Here is a 15,601-nt window from a genome sequence, read left to right as displayed (position 1 = left end):
ATTTAGGTTGCTTCCATATTTTGGCTATTGTAATTTGTGCTGCCAAGAATATTGTAGATCTTTATGAATTATTGTTTTGGTTTTCTTTGGATTAATACCCAGAAGTACAATTGCTGGATCAAAACATATATCCATTTTTAATTTTTTGAGGAACCTCTGTACTGTTTTCCATAGTGGCTGTACCAATTTGTAATCCTACCAACAGTGTATGAGGGTTCCTCACCAAAATTGCTGTTTTTTTTTTTTTTTTATTGATGATAGCCATTCTGACAGATGTGTGATGATATCTCATTGTAGTTTTAATTTGCATTTCTCTGATGATTAGTGACCTTGAGCATCTTTTCACGTCTGTTAGCCATCTGTATTTTCTCTTTGGAGAAGTATCTGTTCAGGTCTTCTGCTCATTTTTTACATTGGATTGTTTGTTTTTTTGTTGTTGAGTTGAGTAAGTTCTTTATAAATTTTGGATATTAACACTTTATCAGATGTATCATTAGCAAATATCTTCTCTCAGTTTGTTGTCTTTTTGTTTTGTTGATGGTTTCCTTTGCTGTACAAAAACTTTTTAGTTTGATGCAGTCCCATTTGTTTATTTTTTATTTTGTCTCCTTTGCCCGAGGAGATATATCTGAAAAGAAATTCCCGTTAGTAATATCAGATAGTTTACTGCTTATGTTTCCTTCTAACAGTTTTTATGCTTTCAGGTCTTACATTTAAGTCTTTAATACATTTTGAATCTATTCTTGTATATGGTGTAAGAAGATGGTCTAGCTTCTTTTTTTGTGTGTGCATATATCTGTCCAATTTTCCCAACACTATTTATAGAAGAGACTTCTTTACCCATTGTATATTCTTACTTCCTTTGTCATATATTAAGAGAGCATATAGGTGTGGACTTATTTCTGGGCTCTTTATTCTGTTCCATTGATCGATGTATCTGTTTTTATGCCAGTACCATGCTGTTTTGATTACTGTAGGCTTGTAGTATAGTTTGATTTCAGGTAGTGTGATACCTCCAACTTTGTTCTTTCTCAAGATTGCCCTGGCTATTCAGGGTTTTTTATGGCTCCATATAAATTTTAGGATTGTTTGTTCTAGCTCTCTGAAAAATGCCATTGGTATTTTGATAAGGATTACACTGAATCTATAGCTTGCTTTGGGTAGTATGGCCATTTTAACAATGTTGATTCTTCTTATCCATGAACAGGGTATATGCTTCCATTTATTTGTATCTTCTTCAATTTCTTTTTTCAATGACTTATAATTTTCTGAAAACAAGTCTTCTCCCTTCTTGGTTAATTTGATTCCCAAATATTTTATAGTTTTCAACATAATTGTAAATGGGATTGTTTTCTTAATTTCTCTTTCTGAAAGTTCATCATTGGTGTATAAAAATGACCTTGATTTCTGAATATTTATTTTGTAACCTGCTACTTTACTGAATTCATTGATCAGTTCTAACAGATTTTGGGTGGAATCTTTAGGGTTCTCTCTATATAGCATCATGTCATCGGCAAATAATGAGAGTTTTACTTCTTCCTTTCCAATTCAGATGCCTTTTATTTCTCTTTCTTGTCTTATTGCTGTGGCTAAGACTTCCAATACAATGTTGAAGAGGAGCAGTGAAAGCGGGTATCCTTGTCTTGTTCTCGATCTTAAGGAAAATGCTTTTAGCCTTTCCCCATTGAGTCTGAAGTTAGTTGTAGGTTTGTCATATATGGCCTTTATTATGTTGAGGTATGTTCCCTCTATTCTCACTTTGCTGAGAGTTTTTATCATAAATGGATGCTGGATTTTGTTGAACACTTTTTCTACAACTATTGATATGATCATATGGTTTTTGATCTTTTGATTTGTTAATGTGGTGTATCACATTAATTGATTTGCAGACATTGAACCAACCTTGCATCCCAGAAATAAATTCAACTTGATCATGGTGTATGATATTTTTAATATATTGCTGAATTCAGTTTGCTAATATTTTGTTGAGAATTTTTGCATCAACGTTCATAAGAGATATCAGCCTATAGTTTTCTTTTTTTGTAATGTCTTTGCTTGGTTTTGGAATCTCGGTAATGGTGGCCTCATAAAAAGAGGTAGGGAGCTTTCTTTCTTCTTGGATTTTTTGGAATAGCTTGAGAAGAACAGGTGATAATTCTTCTTTGCATATTTGGTAATATTCACCCATGAAGTCATCTGGTCTAGGACTTTTGTTTTTTGGGAGGTTTTTGATTACTGATTCGATTTCATTGGTGGTAACTGGTTGGTTAAGATTTTCTGTTTCTTCTTGACTCAGCCTTGGGAGATTGTATGTTTCTAGGAATGTGTCCATTTCTTCCAGATTGTCCAATTTGTTGGCATATAATTGCTCGTAGTATTTTCTTATGTTCCATTGAATTTCTGTGGAGTCTGTGGTTATTTCTCCTCTTTTATTTCTGATTTAATATATTTGAGTCCTCTCTCTTTTTTCCTTGATGAGTCTGGTTAAGGGTCTGTCAACTTTGTTTATCCTTTCAAAGAATCGGCTCTTGGTTTCATTAATCTTTTGGATTGTTTTTCTAGACTCTGTTTCCTATCTGCTCTGACCTTTATTATTTCCTTCCTTCTATTCACTTTGGGCTTTATTTACTATTCTTTTCCTAGTTCTTTTAATTGTAAGGTTAGTTTGTTTATTTGAGCTTTTTCTTGTTTCTTGAGGTAGGCCTGTATTGCTATGAATTTCCCTGTTAGGACTGCTTTTTCTGTGTCTCATAAATTTTGAGTCATTGTGTTTTCATTTTCATTTGTCTCTAGGTATCTTTTGATTTTTTCCTTGATCTCATTAATAATCCATTCATTCTTTAGTAGCATGTTATTTAGCCTCCATGTGTTTGTGTATTTTCCAGGTTTTTTCTTGTAGTTGATTTCTAGTTTCATACCATTGTGATCAGAGAAGATAGTCGATATGATTTCAATCTTCTTAAATATATTGAGACTTTATTTATGTCCTAACATGTGGTCTATCTTTGAATATGTTCATGTGCGCTTGAGAAGAAGGTATATTTTGCTGCTTTAGGGTAAAATACTCTGAAAATATCTATTAAGTCCATCTGTTCTAGTGTATCTTTTAGGCCCATTGTTTCCTTATTGATTCTTTGCCTGGAAGATCTGTCCATTGGTATCAAAGGGGTGTTAAAGTCTCCTACTATGAGTGTATTACTATTGAGCTCTCCTTTTATGTCAATCAATAATTGTTTTATGTATGTAGGTGCTCCTATATTGGGTGTGTATGTATTTACTATGGTTACGTCCTCTTGATTTATTGATCCCTTTATTATTATGTAATGTCCTTTTAATCTCTTATTATAGCCTTTGTTTTAAAGTCTATTTTATCTGACATAAGTATTGCTACTCTGGCTTTTTTATCATTTCTGTTTGCATGAAATATCTTTTTCCATCCCTTTACTTTCAGTCTGTGTGTGTTGTTTGATCTGAAGTGGATCTCTTGTAGACAGCATATGCATGGGTCTTGTTTAATTATCCATTTGGTTACCCTGTGTTTTGACCGAAGCATTTAATCCGTTTACATTTAAAGTGATTACTGATAGGTACATTGTTACTGTCATTTTATTATTCATATGTGTTATTTCTATTTTCTTTTTTATCCCTTCTCTTTTTACAGAAGTCCCTTTGACATTTCTTGTAATGCTGGCTTGTTGTTGATGAATTCTTTAAGCTTTTTTATGTCTGGGAAGCTCTTTATCTCGCCTTATATTTTAATCAAAAGCCTTGCTGGGTAGAGTATCTGTGGTTGTAGCTTCTTGCTTTTCATAACTTTGAATATTTCTTGCCATTCCCTTCTGGCCTGCAAAGTTTCCATTGAAAAGTCTGCAGACATATGGGGGTGCCCTTGTAAGTAACCAGCTTCCTTTCTCTTGCTGCTTTTAAGATTCTCTCTTTGTGTTTGACTTCTAGCATTTTAATTACAATGTATCTTGGTGTAGGTCTGTTTGAATTCTTCTTGTTTGGAACTCTCTGTGTTTCCTGAACTTGTATGTCTAATTCCTTTGCCAGGTTAGGGATGTTTTCTGTCATTATTTCTTCAAATAGAGTCTTAATCCCTTGTTCTCTCTCTTCTTCTTCCCGTATTCCGATGATTCGGATATTTTTACGCTTTATATTGTCCCAGAGGTCTCTTAAACTATCTTCATTTTTTTAAAATTCTTTTTTCTTTTTGTTCTTCTGACTAGGTGTATTCAGCAACCTTGTCTTCCAATTCGCTGATTCAATCTCCTGCTTCATCCAATCTACTGTTGAATCCTTCTAGTGAATTCTTCATTTCCATGATCATATTCTTCATTTCTGTCTGGTTCTTTTTTATGGTTTCTATGTCCTTTGTTATGCTCTCATTGTACTCATTCATTCTCCCCATAAGTTCGTTGAGCATCCTTATGACCATTATTTTGAACTCTGCCTCTAGTAGGTTGCTTACCTCCATTTCATTTAGCTTATTTTCTATAGTTTTCTCTTGTGTCATTTGTGGTATGTTTCTTTGTTTTCTCATTTTATTAGCCTCTCCGTGTGCTTTTTTGATGTGTCAGAAATATTTGTTTCATCTCTCAGCCTTGGCTAGATGGCCTAATGTGGAAGGTGTCCTGTGTGGTCCAATGGTGCACTCTCCCTGATCCCTTGTGCCAAGAGCTCTGGAGGTGAACTTTCTGTGGATTGTGTGATCTTCTGTTGTCACCAAGTCTTTATTGTTGTTAGTGGATCAGTGGGTGGGATTAACGTTCAGGCTAATTGTGGGAGTTGGCTGCATTCTCAGGACAAGAGTTGTTGTGAGGGGGCTGACCCCAGAGTGGGATGTGCCCTAGCAGTCTTGTGTACTTGTAGCAGCAATCCTTTGTGTGTATCACTACTGGAACCAGTCAGGAGTTGTTCTGTTGTGGTCTGGTGCCAGCTTCCAGATGCATTGGTTTTAGGGCCTTGGGAGGGGCTCCCCCATAGGCCAAGGTCAGCTGCTGCTTTTGATTGCTCAGGGCTACCTAGTGAGAACTACAGAGTGATCCACTGATAGTTGTTGCCTATGCTGGATCTATATATAGGTAAGTGGAAGAGATCAGTTATCCCCCATCCCTGACCTATGGCAGTTTAGCAGAGGGACTAGTGCTCCTCAAGTCCTGATACGGCCTATAAGCTGCCTGTTAGTCTCTGAAACCGAATGAGCCTCTGGGTGATAGGCGTGTTGAGTGGCACAAGGACCCTGGGAGTTTCCCGGGTTTAGTGAGTAAATTTCCCCCTGCCACTGCAGTGTCATTTACATGCCCTCGCTGTCTCTGTGGCTTGCTGTACAAGTTTCCACTCGTAGCAAGGTCAACTGCTGCTCACCCTGGGCCTAAATGTGTTACCCCAGAGCAGGGGCAGCTGTCTATCAATGTGCAGTGGGCACTTCGTGTACTGTATGGGGCAGGAACTCAGGGAGTAAAGGGCCATTGGGCCAATACAGACCCCTGCAATCCCCTTAAGATATATTGTAGCTTGCAGAAGCAGCAGTGGTGTGTCCACAACTGTTTCCTTCGAAATTCGCTCACTGTGCTAGCCCAGGTCTGTCGCCTGCACTAACTGCTCAACCCCAGAGCCAAGAAGGGCACAAGAGGCTGCTTGTCAATGAGCTGCAGGCACTTTGTGGCTTGGGAGAACTGGGATCTCAAGGCGACAAGGACCATTTGGCCAATACAGCCTCAGTTTTGCTGCAACTTCTGTGCCTGGGTGTTCCCACTGTAGTGTCCCCACAAACCCCTGTGCTCCCCGGACACAATATTACCACTCTTACAGGCAGTAAAGGTCTGCCTAGCATTGATTTCCACCCAGTGACCACCCCGTGCCAACCAAAGTTTGTTGCCTGTGTGGGTTAGGCGATCAGGGGAAGGGAAGGACAGGGCTATGTCAGTTCACTGTCAATGGGCCACCTGGGGCAATTTGTGGGTAGAGTGTGTGTGGGGGGGGTGGTCTTAGAGAGACAATATCAGTCAGATCAATATAGCCTCAGTCTTGCTGCAAACTTGGTAACTGTTGTGAGTTCCCACAGAAGAGTCTGATTACAGCAAGACCAGCCGCTGCCTGAGACTGGCCCACAGGTCCCCAATATCTGCCCAAGTTTGTGTTGGCAGCAGCAATCTGCCTAACTCTACCGATGGTATGTAGAATGGGGCTCACAGCACTGGTCGCTTGCTGAGACTATAAATGTAGCTTAATGCTGCTCACAATAGCTACCCTGCTGTGAATACCTCACTCTGAATCACTCAGATCAGGGCTTGGCAGCCACCCAGGAACAACTGCTTCCCACAGTCTGTAGGTTAGGTAGAGTGGGCTGATCCCTTCAGACAAGGGCTTCCTAATGGCTCTGTGTGAGGGGTCTGTACAATCAAGCTGGGTGGTCTGTAGGTTACCCTGTGGGGGCTGGACTAAGGCACAATGCTGGCTGCCTTTCCAGCCCTTGTTTTGACTCCACGTAATGGAGACTTTTTCAGAACGAATCCCGCGTGAGCCTCAGAACCACCACCCATGTCCTGGGTGAGTGTCCACAGGTCAGAAAGCCTTCATGCGAGTCCTTCAAAGGGACATCTAGGGGCTCAGTCACCTTCCTTCTTACCCAGACAGCCGGAATTTCCCCTATTTCTACAGTCAGAGTTATTGGAATCTCCTCTTCCCTGGGCTGGGACCCTGTGCTGGAGATGAGACCAGGACCCCCATCTCCTTCAGGAGAGCCTCTGCAGCCTCGCTTTCCCTCCTGGTGATCCTCCAACACCTGTGGGTGAGGGTCCAGCCTGATTCGGGACTTTGCCTCTTCTACCAGCTTTGATATGGCTCCTTTATGTCATCAGATGTAGTTGTTATGATCAGCTGGACTTCAGGTGATTCTCCACATTGATTATTTTATAATTTCGTTGTAATTTCAATGTGGTGCTGGGAGGAGATGAACCCTGCCATCTTCCTACCTCCTCTCTATACACATTTTTATTCTTTTTTTCATAGATGCATTATATCCCTTAATAGTGGGTATAACAGTTTCTTCAAAAAGTTGTTTAGTGGTGGGTATATATAACCAATAACAGACGTATTTGTTATTTTTTGGTCCCTTTAGAGAATGCTATATAAAAACCCTAGTTTTATACATTTACAAATATTAGTGTTTTAATTTCTGCAGAGTAGGTTCTCCAATGTGAGTTTGATGGGTTAAAGAAACTGTGAGTTAGCAAACTTTCACAAATATTACCAAATTACTTAAAAAAATTTCATCAGCAGATTGCTGAAGTTTGCGGATAATATCTGAATGTCGTATAACACCGTTTTCAGTTAGACATCAAAGAAGCATCAGCAAAACGTCTGATTGAGTCCCATCCCCTGATATCCTGATATTTCCTTTTCATAGCTCTTAAAAGAACCAGTAAAGTAAGCCTTATCTAAAACAAACAAGCAAACAAAGGAAGCTAAATTCACATTCCTTTTAATAATTATTTAGTTTATTTGTTCATTTATTGATTGTGTAAACCAATTTTTCTTTTTTCAGTACATTAATTTATTTTGTTTTTCCCCAGTTTTCCTGAGATATAATTGACAATTAAAATTATATACATTTAGGCAGTGAATCCATGGTCTTCTGGATCTGTCTTTTGCTTCAACAGCATTTGGACAGAAGAGACCCAGGAATGCCCCTTCTTCCAGACTCTAACCACCTACCAACCTCTTCTAGTCACAACCTTTGGAACTTTCTCAGCCATCCTTGGCCTCTGAGATGAGCTAACACCATGTTTTGAGTTTAACTCCTTATTGCCGAACAACCATGAGTTCTCGAATCCGTCAGAATTATTCCACCAAGGTGAAGGACCCATCAACTGCTTGGTCGACCTGCCTCTGTGGGTCTCTTACACCTACCTCTCTCTGGGTTTCTATTTTGACTTCGACGATGTGGCTCTGGAAGGTGTGGGCCATTTTTGCGAGTTGGCTGAGGAGAAGTGAGAGGGTGCAGAGCGTCTCTTGGAGATGCAAAATCAGCATGGTGGCTGCACCCTCTTCCAGGACTTGCAGAAGCCTTCTAAGATGAGTGGGGTAAAACTCAGGATGCCATGGAAGCTACCATGGTCATGGAGAAGAATCCGAACCAGGCCCTTTTGGACCTGCGTGCCCTGGGTTCTGCTCGTGCAGGCTCCATCTCTGTGACTTCCTGGAGTGCCACTCCCTAGATGAGGAGGTGAAACTCATCGAGATGATAGACGACCACCTGACTAACCTCCGCAGGCTGGCTGGTCCCCAGGCTGGGCTGAGCCAGTATGTCTTTGAAAGGCTCACCCTCAAGCTTGACTAGGAGCCTTTGGAGCCCAGAGGCTATTGAGAGGCCCCTTTGCATCCCCCCAGTGCTGCCCTTGTGCCTGACCCTCTCCCTGCAACCAAACACTAGGCAGCCTTCTAACCACCTTGGAGCCCTCTCCCATGCCTAAGGGATAAGAGCACAAACAACATTTTTTGTTTTACTGTTTGGTCTTTGATCTTGATTCCTGAAATAGGGCTACTGAAACCTTTGTAATTTTCTGGGTGATAAGAGTGTGTTTTGTTTTAATGAGGCAACTCTGGGTGGGCTGCTAAATGACACCTGGATGAGGGCTGGTTATCAGAAAGAATAGGTCATGATTAAAACCTTGGATTTTCAGTCTCCTCTCCCATTCTCTTGAGAAGGGAAGCGGACTGAAAATGGAGTTGATGATCAATCATGTCCACATGATGAGGCCTTCTTAAAAATTTTCAAGAGTATGATGTTTGGAGAGCTTCTAGGTTGGTGAACATATCCATGTACCAAGGACAGAAGCTCCTGCATTCTGGACCCTCCCAGACCTCACCCTATGTATTTCTTCATCTGTATCTTTTAGCGTATCTTTCAATGAACTGGTAAACATAAGTCTTTCTTTGAGTTCTGTGAGCCACTCCAGAAAGTTAGTTGAACTTCAGAAGAGGGTCACTGGAACTGCTAATTTGCAGCCATGGTGGACAGAAGTTGTGGGTAACCTGAAGACCTACTACTTGCGACTAGTATCTGAAGTGGAGTGGGAGCAGTCTTGTGGGACTGAGTCCTTAACCTGTGGAATCTAATGCTCTCTCCAAGTAGATAGTGTAAGAATTGAGTTACATTGTAGGACACCCAGCTGGTGATGTAGAAAATTGCTTGGGGTGGGGAAAACCCCTAGTACATTTGGTGACCAGAAGTGTCAGAAGAGAAGTGTTGTGAACATGGTAGTAGTTTGAGAGTAAAGAATAATTACAGGTGGAAAACTGAGGTTTTTCAATAATACAGGTGTCCTCCACTATCCAAAAGTAGAGTGTTCCTATGAAACCTTTTGTATGCCAAAGTGATAAAGACACAATTACCATTAATACATATGGAAAAATATTTGAGCATTTCCAGACTCCAAAATTCAATACAAGCACAATATCTTTATTTTGTTCACTATCGTCACAATGCTTAATTATGTCCAGTTTTATTCTAAGTGTAACATCATTACAAGCTCCCTTAGGCTTTTCTGATCCCTTAGAACATACCTTGCTAATAGATGTGCAAACTAAATCAGGTTGAAGCACAGATGCTCAGAGACACAGTTCAAAACTATGGCAGCCTGATGCTGAGATGCTGAGTGCACCTCCCAGGAAACGCTCCTGGCGGCGGCACCACTCTTGCTGCTCTGGGTGTGGGGTGTGCGTTCTCTTCAGACCCTTGTTATAAACAAGTGCTGAATGCTATTTTTGCTTCTGCCTTTTCCTGTAAAAACAAAAATCCTCTTCAGATTTCTTTTAGTTAGCCCAAACAGGCACCGTTCTTTTGAAAGTTTGCTTTATGCCACTTGGCTTTTACAAAAGACCTACATTAGTACCTGTGTTTGCTAGTCAAAAGAAATCTGAAGAGGATTTTCATTTTTATGAAAAAAGTCATCACCATACCAATGTATGTCTCTTGTAAGAGGGAAGTGACATAAAGAGAACTTTAAGAAGGCAGTGTACACGGCTCTAGCAAATTCATACAGCTTGGGACACTGGAAGCCTGGGGTCAAATGCTGCTGGCTTCTTAATGTAAGAAGCCTTTGGGTTTCTGAGGTCCCTCAATTTGCTCCCTGCCAACAGGTCACAGGCTTGTCTTTTCCTTTACCTAGTTTCTAGGATCTTGGAGATAATAACTATGACTGTGCAGACACAGAGGGATAAAGAGATATACTTCCTATGGAGGCTGAGGACCTTAAAGAGACACTGCTGATGTGCTAATTCCTTTTTTTTCTCTATTGATTGTGGCAGCCCAGTCTACAGTAGCCTGCTGAGACAAAGATGTCATTTTAGTTAGTATTCCATCCAAGCTGAGGCTGTGGCATGCTGGCTGATTTCCAAGGACTCTCCTGGGGGAATCCCCTCTCTGACTTCTAAGGATGGCTCTTTCATTTCCTTGAAGTATAAACAGGATTGGTTTTTCAGTGTATAAAATGTCAAGATTAATCATGTTTAATGAGGTAGTACAGGGTTTCACCCATAGCTTTTCCACAAGCACATGTTTAGTCCTTGAGGAAGGAAAGGAAAACGACCACTCTAAGCTGCCATTTGGTTGATCACAGTAGCCAGCAAAATAACAGCAGGTTCTGTAAAGCTGACCTTACGACTTTCAGAGAGACCCCATATGTTAATGAGAAAGTCAGAGAAATATTCTACTGCCCTGCCCGCAGTCAGTGGGTATTATGGCAAATGTTCAGTATCTTTGCCAAGCAAATAAACTAAAACGACTAAGAACAGGACCAAATGGAATTCTAGGTAATGTAGGGAAGAGGCAAGAGAATTAAAATGTTAATCATACTACATTCAGAGACTGAAATATACTGATCAGCCCTGCAGCCAGGCCAGGAGGACACCTTCAGGACACAGAAAGATTTCTACTGGGATTGCTAACAACCTATTTCCCCACACCCCTGGAAAGAGAATCGGGAAGGACACTCTTTAAGTGGGTGCCCTACACAAATAAAATCATTCATTCCCTAGGGCTAAAACCACGGGGACCTATGGATTAAAGGCTGGGAGTTGCCAGGGGGCCTTTCAGGCTACATACTCTCCCCTTCCCCTTCCTCACTGTATGTCCATATCAAAGGAGATGGGAACTAAAGAATGATATATAAGCTGAATTCCCTGAACACTCAGGGTCCCTCTTACTCTCTGCCTCTGAGAGGAGACCACACTCTGTCTGTGGAGTGTTACTCCTTTTCTAATAAACTTTCCTTTTGACTTTAACTTTGTATGTGGTGAATTATTTCTACATTCTCTGGCAAAGGACCCTTTTCTTCGTGCAGGGGTGCAGGGTTTGGTCTCCCTTCCCAATGTGGAGAAATTTGCCCTGCCCTGCGCGCGCGCGCACACACACACGTCAATCAAGGCTAATGAAGTTCCCCTGCAGCAGTGAATCAGAACAGCTGTGAGGTACTAGAAATAAGCGAAAAAGAGCTACAGTGCCAGAGGCTGTCCTGTGATGTCAGAATCCTGAAGAAATAGCAAGATTGTTTCTTAACTCTGTGTCTTCATTATTAAATAGGTTAGCTATGGGTTGAATTGTGTTCCTTCTCAATTTGTATTTGAAGTCCTAACACCCAGTACCTTGCAAAGTGACCTTATGTGGAGATAGAGTCATTACAGAGATAATCGAGTTAAATAGTAAGATCATTAGAGTGAGCAGTTAAATAGTAAGATCATTAGAGTGAGCCCTCATCTAATATGACTGGTGTCCTTATAAAAAGTAGAAATTTGGATAAAGATATATGTAAAGAAAGAAGACAATGTGAAGAGACATAGGGAAAAGATGGTCATCCACAAGCCAAGGAGAAATGCTTGGAACAGACCCTTCCCTCGCAGCTCTCAGAAGGAGCCAACCCTGCTGACAAATTGATTTTGGGTATCTATCCTCCAGATCTGTCAAGATTACCCACATGTTTAATAAGGTAGTGTTGTTTAAGTTACGCAGTATATGTTACTTTGTTATAACAGTCCTAGCAAACTCATACGTACATAATCTGGAGGGATATTTAAATATATTTTTCATTAAAATGTAATATTTGTTTATTAAAGAAAATTTGTAGAAACTTTATGACTTGAAGTAAGCCAAAAAATATTTTGGTATCTATAAAACACATTTAAAAAGTACAATTAGAATTGTACGATATAGATTGTGCCTGTCAAAATGATTCTATGAAAGCAATTTTTCCTATGCAATTATAGGATTATTTTTAAAATGAAGGTTAATAATCAGTAATTATATAACTTGCCTTAAGCTTCATATTAATTCCATCACAAACATCAATACACTCCACTTGCATTCTTGAAGATTCATTATTTTAGGATTTTAAGCAGGTTTTGTTTGCTGAAGTACCATTTCCCCTGAAGACTCTTTTTCTTAAAGATTAAACCAAATTTATTTTAATTACTTTATATTACCAAAGTAATTAATTAAATTTATTTTTAATTAAATTTATTGGAGTGACATTGGTTAATGAAATTATATAGGTTTCAAGTGTACAAATCAATAATACAATATATATATATATATTATATTATTTGTTTACCACTCGAAGTTAAATTTCCTTCTATAACCATGTATTTGACCTTCTTTACCCTTATCTACAACCCCTCACCTGCCCACCGCCCCTCCTTCCCTCTGGTAAACACCATTGAACTGGTCAGTGTCCATGAGTCTCTTTGTCTTGTTCATTTGTTGCTTTCAGTTTTATATCCCACACTTGAGTGAAATCAAGAGCTTCTCAACTTTTTCTGACTTATTTTGCCTAGCATGATACTCTCAAGATCCATCCATGCTGTCACAAATGGTAGTATTTCATTTTTTCTTATGGCTAATAATCCATTGCATACATGTACCACCTCTTCTTTATCCAATCATCTATCGAGGAGCACTTCAGTTGTTTTCATGTCTTGGCCACTGTGAATAATGCTACTATGAACATCAGTGTGCATCTATCTTTACAGATAAATGTTTTCAAATTTTGGGGGTAGATACCCAGAGGAGAGATTGCCGGGTCATATGGTAATTCAATTCTTAATTTTTTGAGTCACCTCCATACTGTTTTCCATAGTGGCTGTACCAATTTACATTACCATCAGCAGTGTATGAGGGTTAATTTTCCCCCACAACCTCTCCAACACTTGTTATTACTTGTCGTTCTGACGATAGCCATTCTAACAGGTGTGAGGTGGCATCTCCCCATAACATTCTTACTGTGAGTTGGGAGCTGGGTTAGTACAAGCTCTGATAGTCCTGTTGGAGAGTCTATAACTTTTTTTTTACCTGAATATCACCATTCTTGAGTTCATAATTCTAATGGCTGACCAGAGTGATTATTTTTAAGAAAAATAAATGTGTATAATACTTTTATAATTGCACAAGAGAATGTGGTTGTGTTGCCTTCACACATATGACAATGTCTTGGTAACACTGCTTAGATTACAATAAGTTTTCTTAAAACCTGAAAATATTGTAATTTTGCATTGAAATTTAGTGTTAAAAGACTGAGACCAGTGTTAAAAGGCCAGCCTCACTATTGTTTATTTACACAATAGATATTGATTGGCTATGATCCTAACATTCAAACCAATATAACCACAAATTCTGTTTGGGGATTTATTTTGCTCTAACACCCAGCTCAAATGCTTACAGCTCATGACTTCCACTTGATCATCACTGTGGTTGGCTCAAATGTGAAATAAAATGCAGTTAAACTAACGAAATACAAGAAGACAATTTTCCCCTCTACAAATTGTAGTAAAGTGAGTCTTGTTCTTCTCTGATAAACTCAATTGAGAAAGGATCTAAAGCCTAATATTGCTGGAGCCATTTTTCAACCACCAGGATAAAATGCAGAATGAAGTGAGCATGCCATAAGTTGGAACTGGTAACTATAAACGGAGAAACCGAATATACAATGGTCAGACTATAAATGACAACAGAACTCTGACGCACAACCTCTATAACAATCAGCCCAGAACGATCAGAACTTGGTTAATGACTGTCAGTTTCCTTAATTTTTGGTCAATGACTGCTAATTCTCAATTTTTATTACTTCCCCCTCCAACTCAGGAAAACCAGAGAAAGCCAAATATGATCTCCAGATCAATGAGATAAGATGCCTACTTCTAGTTAGCCCCCTCCAGCTTTCTCATGCCATCAACCTCGAAACAGAACATACTTGGTCTTCCATTTTTTTTTTTTTTACCATAAAGTTTTTTTCACTCTTCTGTCTGCCTTTGAACTAAATCCAAGTGAGGAGGCTGACTCTCTTTCTATAACAAACTGAATAAACAGTCTCAGTTTGTTCTCATTTGGGTAGTTTTTATTTCTTTCCAAAAAAAAAAAAAAAAAACTTAATCCCTGGTTTGAACTGTTGCATCATGAAGCCTTGGAATTATTATTAACCTTGAATCTTTCATTTATATTATATTACTTTTGTGTAAGTCAGTGTGGGTGGGTTCTCTGCCACCTGCAACTAAAGGATCCTAACTGCTACAACAGATATGTTTTTTTTTGTTGTGAACTTAAAATAATGTGTTTGCACAATGTAGGATACTTTTCCTTTAATTGTATTATTCATTTTTACCTTCCTGAGGACATATCTAGGTTTCGATCTCTGTTACACTGATTTTGCTTAGAATGTGAGTTCTTTCAATTAGAAAATTCAGTTCCTTTTCTACTACATGAAAAGTTTCTTCAAATATGTTTGTCATTGTTTCTGTTCCAATTATGCTGATATCATGAAATACCTATAATTCTTACATTGTAGCTGTATTGCTGCTCTAAAAAGACTGAAATAGCTCCCTGTCTCACCACTGCCTCTTTTCTGGGAGAGCCCTAACACACACATGAGTGGGTTTTACTGACTATGTACTCCCTACTGCACTTCCACTGTCCTTTATAGCTGATTGATCTAGAAGTAGACACTTGTAGCTGTCAGACTCTTGGCGGTGTCCAGGAAAGAACATTCACAAACTTTATTACCAAAGTTCCTTCTCTCAATTTCCATGCTGTTTATTTACTACTATTAACTCAGATGTGCCTGTCCTAGAAAGGGAAGATATACAAAGAATATCAGGGTAATCCTGCCCTCACTTTCCAGAGGCCATGCGCCTAGTATCTATTATTGCATGTTTACAATTTTTTTTTCCCCCAACCAAGAGCCTTTGGAACAGGTCAGAATTCAGTGAAGGCATTACTTAAGACATTTCTTCACTGGGCTGAAAATTAACATTTATTTCCCAACTTAAATTACACACCACTTAGTTCACCAAAAGCTTGTGCAATGTGGACAACAGCATAGCATAGCCCAAATGACACAGTGCAGAAATAGAAAAATGCCTTCAAGTTAAATAACATAAATGTTCTAATCAAGATGACCTTTAATGTTCTCCTCAGCTTGAGTAGACTTTACAGTTATTTTTCTGATTATAGGCCCCTAACCTCACTGTTCATAGAGCAACTTATAGAATACTTGTAAGTGCAAATTCTTTCTCTACCTCCTGCCATGAAGATATGAGAAAGTTCACTTTT

The 15,601-nt window shown here is 39.2% G+C and overlaps 1 pseudogene; it reads left to right on the top strand.

The window, feature by feature from the left end:
• Nucleotides 1-7,822: 7,822 nt before the first annotated feature.
• Nucleotides 7,823-8,390, top strand: LOC107512129 (annotated as a pseudogene).
• Nucleotides 8,391-15,601: the final 7,211 nt, after the last annotated feature.

The sequence above is a fragment of the Rousettus aegyptiacus genome, unplaced genomic scaffold (assembly GCF_014176215.1).
Source record: "Rousettus aegyptiacus isolate mRouAeg1 unplaced genomic scaffold, mRouAeg1.p scaffold_m13_p_5, whole genome shotgun sequence".
Classification (NCBI taxonomy): Eukaryota; Metazoa; Chordata; class Mammalia; order Chiroptera; family Pteropodidae; genus Rousettus; species Rousettus aegyptiacus.
The sequence above is the reverse complement of the archived record's forward strand: the minus strand, read 5'-3'. Positions and strand labels throughout refer to the sequence as shown.